This window comes from Nicotiana tabacum, chromosome 7 (genome assembly GCF_000715075.1).
Source record: "Nicotiana tabacum cultivar K326 chromosome 7, ASM71507v2, whole genome shotgun sequence".
NCBI classification, from domain to species: Eukaryota; Viridiplantae; Streptophyta; class Magnoliopsida; order Solanales; family Solanaceae; genus Nicotiana; species Nicotiana tabacum.
In genome coordinates this window covers 10,628,368-10,642,543 of record NC_134086.1, presented here as the reverse complement: position 1 = coordinate 10,642,543, position 14,176 = coordinate 10,628,368, and the positions used below count along the sequence as shown (strand labels likewise).

The window sequence follows — 14,176 nt, the reverse complement described above, 5'->3', positions numbered from 1 at the left end:
TACATAACCTCCACCGCGGCTTGCAGCCCGGTTTAAATATTTCACATTGTGCCAATTGCAGTTTTCAATTTCCTTTCTTTCTTCTTCTCCATAAATTTCGTAAACATTTTTTTTTCATAGCACATAACGAACCCTCATACCGATAGGGCATATAATTCATAAAAAAGTTGGAACCAATTATTCTGAAACACACTAAACTCATTGTAGTGAATAATAAACATTACTTTAACCTTACCCCAAATCCTTGGAGCCCAATTTCTAACATCCAGAATTCTTTTCAAGACCCGAATCTCACATACACACACAGTATAAGTCCGAACAAACTGTGTCAAGCCATAACAATAACTCTAGATATAATCGCATAACATACTACACAACTCATATACTCGCAACACCATTCTCGATTACCATAACCACTCAAACCAACCAAGTACTAGTAGGAAACCCCACATTAAACAGAACCTCGCTCCAAAACCTTCATCAATAATTTAGAAATATACAGGAACTCACAATACACAACACGTTCCCCATACCTGTAGAAAGTATCTATTTTAAACCATGGTAAAAACCATCAAGAACACTTGGAAATCCATTTTCTCCTAATCAAGCTATCAGAACTAAATTCCTCTAATTCAACCAGGCCACGCAGGTCATCAAACTCAGAAATATTGCCATATTACTACAACTAGTTCAACAAAAATTCTTCACAAGCTTAGGTAACACAGACCGTAAAATACCTCAATTTCACTACTAAGATCACCTTCATTCTCGTGACAATCAACTCAAATTTCTCAATTAGAGTCAAATTCAAATCTTAACACATACACCCTGTTAGTAGAAAAGAAACTCTCTACCTAACAGTATAAGGAACACACCTACTTTGCTTCCAATTAACATTTTTGTATACCTTCCACCGTCATACACATTACACAATCACTTAGTCTTCCTGGGTCTAAACCCATACTGTAACATGAAATTTACTTTACTCCAAACAGGAGACTTGAAAAGATTCTTCACGCCCATAACTCAGAGCTACACCTCTAATCACAATGGAAATCATACACTTAATATTTCACCTATCATCCAACAGATCTTCCTCGACACTTCCAAGTCATATAGAAACATCTCACAGTACTAACATACCCATCACATTGCTACCCAGCCGTCATTCCCGCTAATAGGGGCAATACCGGACATATAAGTTCAAAACACTTGCTCACACAATCAGCACCTCGGTGCTCAAGCCGTAGGAAAAGATCCGGCCTCAAGTCCTTCAGACTGGCCCAACATCAACTCATAGAGATCACGTCTCGCCCCTCAATCAGGGAATCACAAGTCATCAAGGCACATCTGATACTGAGTCTCGCGGATCGGTACAAAGACGTCTGTATTTATCCTCGAGAGGCTGCAGAACCTTTAGGAAAATTTCATATTCTTGAAATTCCTTCGACGCGTTCGCATGCGCGCATGAGCGCTCAGTATCAGATGTGCCTTGATGTCTTGTGATTCCCTAATTGAGGGGCGAGACGTGATCTCTATGATTTGATGTTGGGCCAGTCTGAAGGACTTGAGGCCGGATCTTTTCTTACGGCTTGAGCACTGAGGTGCTAATTGTGTGAGCAAGTGTTTTGAACTTATATGTCCGGTATTGCCCCTATTAGTGGGAATGACGGCTGGTTAGCAATGTGATGGGTATGTTAGTACTGCGAGATGTTTCTATATGACTTTGAAGTGTCTAGGAAGATCTGCTGGATGATAGGTAAACTATTAAGTGTATGATTTCCATTGTGATTAGAGGTGTAGCTCCGAGTTATGGGCGTGAATAATCTTTTCAAGTCTCCTGTTTGGAGTGAAGTAAATTTCATGTTACAGGATGAGTTTAGACCCAGGAAGACTAAGTGATTGTGTAATGTGTACGACGGTGGAAGGTATACAAAAATGTTAATTGGAGGCAAAGTAGGTGGGTTATCTCATGCGGAATAATCTACGTAGGTGTGTTCCTTATAATGTTGAGTAGAGAGTTTCTTTTCTACTAACATGGTGTGTGTTGAGATTTGAATTTGACTCTAATTGAGAAATTTGAGTTGATTGTCACGAGAATGAATGTGATCTTAGTAGTGCAATTGAGGTATTTTACGGTCTGTGTTACCTAAGCTTGTGAAGAATTTTTGTTGAACTAGCTGTAGTAATATGACAATATTTCTGAGTTTGATGACCTGCGTGGCCTGGTTGAATTAGAGGAATTTAGTTCTAATAGCTTGATTAGGAGAAAATGGATTTCCAAGTGTTCTTGATGGTTTCTACCATGGTTTAAAATAGATACTTTCTACAGGTATGGGGAACATGTTGTGTATTGTGAGTTCCTGTATATTTCTTCATTTTTGATAGAGGTACTCAGTTCACTTCTCAGTTTTGGAGGACTTTTCAGCACGAGTTGGGCACTCAGGTGGAGTTGAGTTCAGCATTTCATCCTCAAACGGACGGACAGTCCGAGCGTACTATTCAGATATTGGAGGATATGTTGCGTGCCTGTGTGATTGATTTTGGAGGTTCTTGGGTTGAACTTTTACCACTTGCAGAGTTTGCCTACAACAACAGCTATCAGTCCAGTATTCAGATGGCACCGTATGAGGCCTTATATGGGAGGCGGTGTAGAACTCCAGTGGGTTGGTTTGAGCCCGGTGAGACTAGGTTGTTGGGGACAGATTTGGTCCAGGATGCCTTAGAAAAGGTGAAGGTGATTCAGGAAAGACTTCGCACAGCTCAGTCGCGTCAGAAGAGTTATGGGGACCGGAAGGTCCGAGATGTGTCATTTATGGAGGGCGAGAAGGTTTTGCTGAAGGTTTCACCGATGAAGGGTGTTATGAGTTTCGGAAAGAAAGGAAAGTTGAGTCCGCGGTTTATTGGACCATTTGAGGTACTTAGGAGGATTGGAGAGGGGGCTTACGAGCTTGCTTTGCCGCCTAGATTGTCGGGTGTTCATCCGGTATTCCATGTGTCCATGCTCCGGAAGTACATTGGGGACCCGTCTCATATTTTAGATTTCAGTACAGTACAGTTAGATGAAAATTTGACTTATAATGTGGAGCCAGTGGCTATTTTGAGTCGACAGGTTCAAAAATTGAGATCAAAAGATATAGCATCAGTGAAAGTACAGTGGAGAGGTCGGCCCGTGGAGGAGGCTACTTGGGAGACCGAGCAGGAGATGCGGAGCAGGAACCCGCACCTATTTGAAACTCCAGGTATGTTTCTTAACTCGCTCGAGGACGAACGTTTGTTTTAGTTGGGGAGAATGTAACGACCCGAACCGTCGTTTCCTGTTTTTTCGTCCCGTATTGCCCGTTAAATGCTTATTCATGTTTCAATATAAGTACTTGGTGAATTTGAGTCAATTCGGATCGAGTTTGGTATGAAATGGGACAATTAGTCTCTTTAAGGAAGAATTAGTTTGGAAAAGTCAACCGGACGTTGACTTGTGAGTTAGAGGGCTCGAAATTGAATTCCGATGATTCGGTTAGTTTCGGGGGATGATTTAAGGCATAGAAGCGCAATCAGAATTAATTTTGGAGGTCCGGTGAAGAAATTAGCTCATTTTGGCGAAGTTAGTGTTTTGGCGATTTCCGGTTGATAGGTGAAATTTTGATCCGACAGTCGGAATGGAATTCCGAGAATTTATGTAACTTCATTATGTCAGTTTGGACTTGTGTGCAAAATTTGAAGTCAATCGGACATGATTTGATAGGTTTCGGATCAGAAATAGAAGTTGGAAATTCTAAAGTTCATAAAACTTGGATTGGAGGTTGATTCATGATTTTAGCGTTGTTTGATGTGATTTGAGGCCTCGAACAAGTCCGTAATGTATTTTGGGACTGGTTGGTATTATTGGTCGGGGTCCCGGGGCCTCGGGTGTGTTTCGGATTCCCAACGGGTCATTTTTGGAAGATTTTTGCCGTCTTGAGCATAAATGTAATGATCTAAAGGTTCATTTTTAGTTCTAGAGATCCAAATTTGATTTCGAGACTTCCAGAATTTAAATCATGAATTATAGGACTGATCTGAAAATTTTGGTTTAATTTCATCAAGTCGCGATTGAGTTTTTGACGTGAAATGTGAGTTAATTGTTTAACGAGCAAAATGGGTATTGAACTTGGCAAACGAGCTCCGAATTGAGTTTAGATTGAAGGGTTGTGTTTGTATTATTATTTGTGACTCATAGGAACAAGAATTGTCTAATTCCGAGTTTGTATGAGGGAGTTAGAGCCATTTTAGTGAAAAATGGCTGTGCTGCAAATTTCTTAAAAGCTGCTGTATTTTCTGCAGCAGTGAACAGTACCCGCGCGTGAACGGTAACCGCGCGGTGAACAATGAACAGTGCCCTTACGCGCATAAATAGTGCCCCCGCGTGAACAGTACCGAAAATTTAGATTTAATGTTCAGCAGTCCGAGTTTGGTCATTTTTTTAACTTCCAAGCTCGGATTTTGGGCGATTTTTAGCAAGAAATCTTGGGAAATCTTGAGGAGTCACTTGTGATTATTTCTACTCCATAATATTGAATTATCATCGAATAATCCGACTAGATTACATATTTTTTAGGAGTAAATTGAAGATTTAGGCCTAGGGATTTGAAAATAAGATTTGAAGATTTGAGGGGTCATTTGAACTCCGATTTTGATAAATTTTATATGTACGGACTCATGGCGAGTTGAGGAATCCGGTGATGTGACTTTCGTAATTTTTCGAGAAGTGGGCCCGGGGCTCGGGTTTTTCGAATTTCGTGAATTTCGATATTTTTCGAGTCTTTTCGATTGGGTTATATTCCCTTAGCCTATTGTGATGTATTCATTGTGGTTTTGACCAGATTCGACGCGCGAAGAGGTAAATTCGAGAGGCAAGGGCATAGCAGAGTAGACGTTGGACCGTCTTGAGGTGAGTAATGATTTTAAATGATGCATTGAGGGTTTGAAACCCCAGATTGCACAACATACTGCTATGTTGAGATGAGATACGCGTTGTATGACGAGCGCGAGGTCATTTACTATTGGGGATTGTGACTTGGTCCATCCCAGTTGATATTTTTACCGCGTAATTGATAAAGATTTATTGTTTTTCACTATGATTGGGCTTATTGCCATATTTGGGCTTCGTGCCAATTATCTGAAATCTTTTGTGAATTTACATCACTATTTTCCTCACAAATTGAAATATTATTTGAACTCAGTCCAATTGAATTATATTATTTTGTGAACTCAGCTACATTTATATTCAACTCGAGATTTAGTGATATTTATAATGCTGTTGAGCTGAGCACTATTGTTTTACTGATGCCCAAGAGGCTTATGATTATTTTCTGGACTGATTGAGGCCGAGGGCCATATGTGAGGATATGTTGAGTGATGTGAGGAGGCTTTCAGACCTCGAGTGTTATATGAGGAGGCTTTCAGGCCTCGTGTGTGATGTGTGAAGTCTTTCAGGCCTATTGATATTGCGCTTGGGCTGTAGGAGCCCCTCCGGAGTCTGTACACACCCCTAGTGAGCGCAGGGTACCCAGGTGAGTTGGGAGTGGGCCCGAAAGGCCGTTGCTTGTGTGTGGTGAGTTGGGAGTGAGCCCGAGGGGCTGATACTATAATGAGATTTACATATTGAGCCCGAGGGGCAAGCTTTTGATTTATCCTTACTGTGAAAATTATTTGTCTTTACTGTTTTAAAAGAAGAATTATCTGATACTCACTATTTTACTGTATAACTGAATTTACTGCTTGGGATAGCGCTATATTGTGCCGTTATGAGATTTCATGTTTTCAGTCGTTATTTATTTTTATTACTCACTGGGCCGGAGTACTCACATTACTCCATGCACCATGTGTGCAGATATAGGCAGAGCTGAGTTCGCTCCTGAGTGCTGATTCTTTCCAGACCAGGCGGTGACTAGGACTAACGAGGTAGCTGTTGACGTTTTGTTGTTGGTTATTTGAATGATGATTATATTATTATTTTGTTATTGAACACCTTAGTAGTTTTTGTTGTGGTTATTAGTTGTTGTGGTTGTGGTTATTAGTTGTTGGTTAATTGTTGTTGTTGGTTATTTGTTGTTGGTGGTGGTTATTAGTTGTTATTTTGAATGGTTTTCATGGTTGAATGACAGCAATATAAGCTGTCATTTTAGGATGTATATTGGTTTAAACTAGCAGGTGGTGTAGCTTAAAAGCATCCATTTTTTGCCAAGTTTTTATCCAGATTTCCGACCGAATTCTGTTGGAAATTAATTTTTTTTGCCCAGAAATTTATAATTTCCGACCGAATTAGGTCGGAAATTATGAATTTATATTTTTTTAAAAATAAATTAACAATTTACAAATAATTATTTAATTAAATAATATTATTATCTTTTAAAGGTTTTGACCGAATTCAGTCGGAAAACTAAAATTAAAATAATAATAATAATAATAATATTTTCCGACCGATTTCGGTCGGAAATTTGAAAATTAAAAAATATATATTTAATTTTTTAATTAAATAAAGTTTGATTGGTCGGAAAATAAAGTTTGATTGGAAGTTAACGCATTGAATTTTTCGACCGAATTCGGTCGGAAATTTTTGACCAATTGCGATCGGTTTACATTTGCGACCATTATTTTTCCGTTCCGATCGATTTTGATCGGAAATTATGGACGAAAATTACCTGATTTGTAGTAGTGATATTGAATTATATCACGTATCTTTAAGACCATAAAATTAAATTTAATTGTTACTCGTATTTTTGAGTTAAACAACCATCTTTCATTTTAACATCTCAGCCACCGTCAGTTAGAAAAATAATCAAAGCACATTTCTCAAAGCATGGATATTTTGAAGATAAAGTTACATATATAGAAATTTTAACTAAAGAAAGTTAAACCGAAACCAAACTAACCCAACATTACATATGTAGTTAGATATATTTAATATATAAATATACTTATTGTGATGTAATTTATAAATATTTCTTAAAAGATTTTATAATTTTATTTTTTGAGGTATTATTTCAAGGTTGGACTTATAACTTTTGAATGTTCCAATAAGTTTTATAGCCATTAACATTAGTAAATTAAATAGTGCTATCAAATCAATACTAATGCTAACAAAAGAAATTTAATTCAATACTACGAACTAGAATGTATTGAATATCTACTTTTTGTTTTGCAATAATTTAAATAAAATGCATGACCTATTTTTATTTTTTCTTTAGCGTTTAGTCATGTTTTAATACTCTCTTAAGTCTACTTATTTTAGCATGACTTAATACTCTTAGATTATGTTTATTTTTATTATGGCTTTTTTAATTAGCAATATTTATGTTACATAACTTTATTGTTGAATATTTTAGGATAATGCCATGACATATCTCATATTTTGTATTATTTTCTTGAAAAATACTTTATATAGTTGTATCTTACTAGGACTAAAGAAATATTTTGAGCATAATTTATATGTTTTGTTCTACGAAGATTTTACCGGAAAAACCCGAAAAAATCTGAAAACCCGAGAAAAATCGAGAGTGAAAAATCCTAGTTTTATTGGCTTGGTTTGGTCTTTAAATTTAATTATCCGACACAATTGATTTGGTTTGATAATTGTAAAATCCGAACTAACCCTAGGATAATACGGGCAGGAAAAAGTTAGTCAATCAGTCAAATGTCAATTTGAAATGATTTGAAATGTACGAAAAAACCATATGATTGTAGTTTAAACAATGGAAACTCCTATGTACGTACCCTTATTTTTTCATTTTTTTTATTTTAAAAATATTATTTGGTTATAATAAGTGATCAGTATTTGGCCAGTTTTTGAAGATTAACTTTTCAAGTTTCAAAAATTAGTTTTTGAAGTTTTCTACTTACAAATCTTTTAATTTCTTTTCAAGTAAAATGTATGTCCAAACACAATTTCAACTAGGGGTGTTCAAACCGAACGGAAAACCGCACCAAATCGATTAAAAAATTCGACTAGGTTTGGTTTGATTTGATTTGGTATTGAGTTAAAAAATTCGAACCAAACCGACATATAAATATATATTTTTTTACTTTTAAGATTTATATAAAATTTTGTCTAAAAAATATTCAGAAATATTTTAGATCCATGAGATGTAATATTTAATAGAACTATGAAATACCTTCATTTTTATTTACTTTAAATAATGAGTTATATCACTTTCTTATCAAGTATTATTGAATGTGTCAATCATCTCTATGTTCTTCTATATTCATATGTCAAGATTTCTTATATCTTTTTCGAATTTGAAATGGTAGTTTAATAATTTAAAAATAAAGAACATATTATTAATTATTTAAGTGTCATATTGATTTATATGTTTAAATATTAAATTCGGTTATCCTTAAAAGTGTGCATCAATGAATATTATTAGACGACTAAGAATATAATTATCATGTGTTACTAAAAATATATCTCCAATAAGAATATTTTAATAAATCATATATTTGTTATTTTATAATTTTTTATCTGACATATATTCATTTATCAAAATTTTATTTATAACTTTAATAAAGTAAAATTGAAATAATATTCATGTAACAAAAAAAATCTCGAAAAATCCGGCAAAATCGAACCAATCCAAACCGATATAGTTAGTTTGGTTTGATTTGATTTTAATAAAAACCATACCAATCGGTTCATGTACACATTTAAATCCAACTTTCAATAAAAAAAAATTTCTCCAAGTTTCTATGTACAAACACTAGCTTAGACCATAGGTAAATCTTTCCGTACCCTTACGGTAAGATGAAAATTCATCCAACGATCAAGGTTTAAACTGTAAATCAAATAGTCAAGAAATTTCCCTTAGTGTTTTTAAAATAAAATTAAATGTCCCTAGGATTCTTTTCTACTGACTTATTATGGACATGAAATTTGACAGACCGAACCTGCGAATACCCTTTTCCCTATGTAATCACCATTTTAGAAATAACAATGGCTAAAAATTTTAACTTTTAAAAAGTTTTATTGCCTTTATGGCTCCATGTCTTTCTCCAAATATTTAGAGCCCGTTTGGCCATGAAAAATATTTCACTTTTTTCAAATTTTTTTACTTATTTTCAAAATCAGTATTTTGCTATTAAATTTTTAATTTTCACCTGAAAAAGAAATTTAGAATTTTCCAAATTAAAAAACTTCAAAAAGCTATTTTTCAAAAAACTGAGAATACTTGCAAAAATGTAAAAACAACCCAAAATTATATTCAAGTCCAAACACAATTTTAATTTTCAAATGCCATTTTCATTTGAAAGTTTTTTTTCCACTTTTTTTTCGAAATTTTACAATTCTTATGTCCAAACACCCATCCAGAGCCCATTTGGACATAAGACTTTTTTCATTTTTACTCGAAAAATTTTCATTTTTTTCAAAATCAGTGTTTGACCATAAACTTTCAAATTTTCATTTGAAGATAAATTTTGAAATATTTTCGAAAATTCAAAAAACTCCAAAAGAAATTATTTCAAAATTTTCACTTCAGTTCACTTACAAAAATTAAAAAAATCCCAAAATTGTACTTATGTATACATACAACTCCAATTTTCAAATATCATTTTTCGCTTGATTTTTTTTCCCCACTTTTTTTCCGGAATTTTACAATTCTTATGTCCAAACGCCCACTTAAAAGAGTTTCTTCTTTGCTCCTTATTTACTCATTAGTAAGTATTCTACCTTCCTCTTCTGTATAATTTTCGTCACTTCTCTCCACAAAATAAGAGAACAAAGAAAATAAAATGGCAGGAGAAAGTAGCAAAAAGAGGCCATTAGAGGAACCAAGTCATCAAAATCAATTAAACCTAAGAATTAAATCCCAGGTTCATTCATCATTTCACTTTCTGTATATATTATTCTTCTTCTTTTCTTTTTTTCTTTTTTTTTGTATTTTTTCAAACAGCAAAGAGTTTTTTTCTTTTTTAAACTTTGTTTGAAGAAGAACAAAAGAATAAACCAAATAAGAAAGTCATGTTTATTGTGAGAAATTTATTGATTTTTTTTACACTAACTTTTATATATATTATTATTATTCTGTTCTTTTCTTTTTAATTTTTTCACTCTCTCTCTCTCTCTCTACACACACACACATATATATTGTTGTTTTTTATTTAATTTTTTCAAACAGCAATGAGTTTTTAATACTAGATATTTATTGATATTTCTGTCTTGTTTTGGTTTTTTTCTTTTTACTAACTTTTTGTAGGATGGATCATTTGTATACTTCAAAGTCAAGCCTACTTCAGTTATGAAAGAGATATTCAAGTCGTACGCTAAGAGTAAACAAATATTAGAATATAAAACATTTAGGTTTTTGTTCAATGGAAAACGCCTTTATTCTAAGAAGACTGTAAATGAAGTAAGTTATATATTAGCCTTTTAATTTCCATAATATGATTTATTATTAATTCGATATCTTAACACTCTATTCATATCCCTCATGTTTAATTTTTTTTTTCCTTTTTGTATGTTTTTTTTTGGATTATATAATGAAGTCGGGATTAAAAGATGATGATGAAATTGATGCTATGATGTATCAACACGGAGGAGGGCATGTACGTTGTGTATTTGAGACGACAACAATAACAACAAACTTAATATAATTCTATTAATTGGGGTTACGAGACGATTGCATAAAAATGAAGAAGATATAAATACGTTGCGACTAATTGGCTATATTCTGCTTTTTATTAGATCTTCTGAAGGGAAAAAAAGTAGTATAGTAGTATTGAATAGTTCATGTGCCCAAGGAATGTCAATGTTTGTAATAGTTTCTATTTAATATAATTATCTTAGTTACCATGCTGCTTTGAGCAGGTTGTAAGGCACTATTTATTAGAGGGTTACTACTATTGTTATCTCTTTTTCTTATTTTATTTTATTGCTGTAGATTTCTCGAATGAATTTTATTACATATTGTCCTTCAAAAGACAATAAGGGCTGTTCTGATGGTAAGCAATATCCACTTCCAAGCAAGAGGTTGTGAGTTCGAGTCACCCCAAAAGCAAGGTGGGGAGTTCTTGGAGGGAAGAATGTCGAGGGTTTATTTGGAAACAGCCTCTCTACCCCAGGGTAGGAGTAAAGTCTGCGCACACACTACCCTCCCCAAACCCCACTAGTAAGATTATACTGGGTTGTTGTTGTTGATTGTCCTTCAATTTTTAAAGGATTATTTTACTGTGTTTTCTGTCATTATTTGGTACATTATATGGTGTCTATAAGAAGAAATAGAAAAGACCGAAAAGAAATAGAAAGAATTATCGTAGGAGTAGATTGGCACAAACACATAACTTGGCCTCAAGTGGGTTTTCAGTTATTTATATGTTCAATAACAACAACAATGACCCAGTAAAATTTTACTAGTGCGATCTGGAGAAGGTAGTGTGTACGTATACCTTACTCCTACTCCGAGGGAGTAGAGAGGTTGTTTCCGAAAGACCTTCGGCTCAAGAAGATGACAAGTAATAATATCAGTACCACCAATAAAAACCATATGAAAAATAATATCATGAAAATGAGAAAGTAGATACAAAACAAAAGCGACAGACAACACATAGACGCGACACTATGGAAAACGGAAGAGTAGTAAGATACAACATTGCCACTAATTGACTTTGACACAAACCCTACCAGATTATCCTCACAAACGTACGAAATAAGGAAAGACTCAACTACCTCCTCGGAAATCTGAAGTCTCGCCATATCCTGTCTGATCAGCTCTCCCCAATACTTCTCAGGTCATCCTCTACCTCTTCTCGTGTCACGACCCGGATTTCCCAACCTCGGGGGTCGTGATGGAGCCTGCTAATGGGAGCTAGGCAAGCCAAACCTTAACTACTTGCTACGCTTCCATATTGCTTCATTTTAACAAACACAAGGCGACAACATGATAACATCGAAACTTTAAATAATTAAGTGGAAGTCAACAATTAAATATCTTAAGTCTACGTCTATTACAACTTTTAAAACCTCAAATATCCAAAACCCGGTGTCACAGTGTCACAGACTATCTAAGATTTTTATATACAAGGTCTGAAGAAATAACAGTACGCTATTTCTGAATAAAACAAAATGAAATAGGAAGTAGAGATAGAGGGAGACGCTAGGGCCTGCGGAAGCCTGCAGTCTATCTTGGGTCTCCTGGTGGACTGAAGGAAGCACTCCAACTACTATCCGAAAGCTGCTCCTGGATCTGCACACAGTGTACAGTGTAGTATCAGCACAACCGACTCCATGTGCTGGTAAGTGTCTAGCCTAACCTCGACGAAGTAGTGACGAGGCTAGGACCAGACTACCAAATAAACCTGTGCAGTTCAAATGTATATATAGCGGAAAAAAAAATACAGAAAATAACCAGTCAATGTGGGAGGGGGAAACATGTTGTGGGTGAGATAATAGTTCCGAATAGAAAGCATCAAGTAAGGAAAGAAACAACATAACTCGAATATCAACAAAGAATCAGAAATCAACAATTTGCACGACATCACCCTTCGTATTTTTACTTTCGTCCTCTCCACAGCAATTTTATAATAAAAGTGTGCACGTCATCACCCTTCGTGCTTTTACTCTCGTCCTCTCCACGGCAATTTTATAATAAAAGTGTGCACGGCATCACCCTTCGTGATTTTACTTTCGTCCTCACCAAATCAATCATATAATACAGATGTGCACGGCACCACCTTCGTGTTTTTACTCTCTTTCCTTACCATATGATCAATGAAAATCGGTACGGAATGGTACATCGTACGGCACAGCATCACCCTTCGTGCTTTACACTCTTTCCTCATAATAGCAAACAATGCATGGCATCACCCTTCGTGCTATAACACTCTTCCTCACCCGAACAACAATCACAAGCAAAGGGGCAAGGGAATAAACAAAATAGTAATAGAAATCCCAGCAAGGGAACAATAGTTAAACAATTAAATCCCGGCAAGGGAACAACATCAATAATCTCGACATCCCGACAAGAGAGATAATCAACAAAGCAACAATATCCCGGCAAGGGGACAATTTAATTACTCTTTCTCTTTCTTTCACTTTTATTTCATAATTCACTTTACCACTTGAGCCAATGCTCCAAAGGGTTCAATTATCTCATATACTTTCACAATTCATAATATAACTTGAGCCAATTCTCCAAAGGGTTCAATCATCTCATATATTTTCACAATTCATAATATAACTTGAGCCAATGCTCCTCGATGCTCAAAGGTTACAATTCCTTCCACAAACTTTCCACAACAATTAGAAATCATCACCAAGGCATGAAAGATACAACGAAATCAAGATCTTCAAAATTTAAAGACTCACGGTCATGCTAAACACCAACATATAGATACTCGTCACCATACTTACACGTCGTACTCAACAATTATCACGTAGAAAATAAGACTCAACTCCTAATCCCTCAAGCTAAGGTTAGACCAAACACTTACCTCGATGCCACAAACACAACTCAAGATTCAATTATAGCTTTACCCCTTGATTCCACCGCCAATTTGCTCGTATCTAGTCACAATTTATTTAATTACATCAATAAACGCTAAATGAATCAATTTTGAATGAGTGAAAATGAGTTTTCCAAAGTTTTACCCAAAAAGTCAAAATCGCCCCCGGGCCCACGTGGTCAAAACCCGAGGTTAAAACCAAAACCCGATTACCCATTCCCCCACGAGCTCAAATATGTAATTTATTTTGAAATCGAGCCTCAAATCGAGGTCCATATCACCAATTTTTGAAAAACCTAGGTTCTACCCAAAATACCCAATTTTCCCCGTGAAAATAATTGATTTGAAGTTGAAATCATGTTAAAAGATGTTAATGATTGAAGAAAACTACTTAAAACGACTTACAATTGATTTGGAGAAGAAAGGTTGTTTGAAAAATCGCCTCTTATATTTTTGGGGTTTTTTGAAAAATGCAAAATAACTGAAAATCTCGTCTATTTATACCCCTCTCAGACCCCCTGTGCGGACCGTACAAAATGGACTGCGGCCGCACAGGCCTTCTTGAGGTACTGCGGTCCAGTGCCCTGTGCGGACCGCACAGGCCTCCACACCGCACCGCACGCTACCGCGGACCGCACTGGCCCCCTTCCGCGGTCGCACACGTTTTTGTGCGGACTGCACCGGCAGGTTCAGAGACCTGTAACTT

The 14,176-nt window shown here is 35.5% G+C and overlaps 1 long non-coding RNA gene across 1 annotated transcript; it reads left to right on the top strand.

Annotated features, from left to right (window-relative positions):
• The first annotated feature begins 9,702 nt into the window (after positions 1 to 9,702).
• LOC142182508 (uncharacterized) lies at positions 9,703 to 10,853 on the top strand. The gene is made up of 3 exons (XR_012711312.1): positions 9,703 to 9,843; positions 10,227 to 10,379; positions 10,516 to 10,853. It is a non-coding gene; the product is annotated as an uncharacterized LOC142182508 (long non-coding RNA).
• Positions 10,854 to 14,176: the final 3,323 nt, after the last annotated feature.